Source organism: Aphelocoma coerulescens, unplaced genomic scaffold, assembly GCF_041296385.1.
Source record: "Aphelocoma coerulescens isolate FSJ_1873_10779 unplaced genomic scaffold, UR_Acoe_1.0 HiC_scaffold_94, whole genome shotgun sequence".
NCBI classification, from domain to species: domain Eukaryota; kingdom Metazoa; phylum Chordata; class Aves; order Passeriformes; family Corvidae; genus Aphelocoma; species Aphelocoma coerulescens.
Window position 1 is genome coordinate 495,302 of NW_027184076.1, and position 1,346 is coordinate 496,647.

Consider the following 1,346-nt stretch of genomic DNA (forward strand, 5'->3'; position numbering starts at 1 on the left):
ATGGAAGGGACCGAGAAGGCAAACCAGGGCGCATTGTCTGAGCGTAGTGGGATCTGGAAGAAACACTCTTTAATATCAATGACTGCTACCTTCCACTGCCTGGGGAGCATGGAGGGTGAAGGCATTCCGGGCTGCAGGGGTCCCATGTCCTCTATGACTGCATTTATTTTCCGCAAGTCCTGGAGGAGGCGCCACTGGTCTTTCCCCAGCTTTTTGATTCCAAATACCAGGGAATTCCAAGGGCTCTTACATGGTTCGATATTTCCTCTTTTCAATTGCTCCTCCATGAGTGTGCTAAGTGCCTTTAATTTGTCATTTTTCAAAGGCCATTGATCCATCCAGATGTGTTTGTCAGAGATCCAATTTAATTTCTGGAAGGGGCACTCCGCAGTGGCCTGTACAAAAAATGTTGGGGTTGAGATGGAATTTCGACTCGAGCCCCCCACTGGGACATGAGATCTCTGCCCCGCAATGGAAATCCAGAGTCAATTACAAAAGGACGGACTGATGCTATCTGTCCCTCTGGACCCTCAATTTGGACAACTGCCTTGCTTCTTTGAGCAGATATAGATCCCCCCCCACCCGTCACAATACCTTCTGCCAGCTGCAGCTCCCAGTGTGACGGCCAATTGTGGGAAGAAATGACTGTCACGTCTGCTCCCATGTCCATCATTCCTGCCAGGCTGATGTCTGAGCCTTGGCCAGACAGTTTGCAATTAAGCATGGGTTTGTCATTCCCAGCTGCCTCAGCCCAGAAGACAGAGGGGTTGTAGTCCTGTGGCGGACTACTGGGCATGAGAATAGCTTGGGCCACAACCTGGTTAGCAGCAAGAAAATAGGGAGGGTTAACACACTGGATATTGACAGTAAAGAACCCTTGTGGGCCCACTTGAACAATTTCTGGTGTAACACAAATGTCAGCTGGTGAACGTACAACATCTTTTAACACAAACAATATACAGTCTCTCAGACTCTCACAACTCACGACGATTCTCTGGGGTGTCACCGAGTCCATTTGAGTTGCAGTGGTCATGGTAACCATTTTCCTGGTGGCAGTTTCTTCATTCATTCCCCCATGTGGCCCTGCCAATCCACACAGTCCTGTCAGTGTTTTGGCTGCATCCCATCGGCGGCAGGCGATGTCATTTTCCCTGGGGAGACAGCTCAGGAACCCTGATTAACTGAAGCCAGAGCTCTGCAGTTTTGGGCCAAGTGCCCTGGTTTGCCACACCTGTGACAGACCCAATTAGCATTTCTATTGCCCTGAGATGCTGTTGCATCAGCAGCGGCTGCAATTTCTATTAAGTTTTTCCCCGTTTTTAAATTTGGCTGATGAATTGGCACCA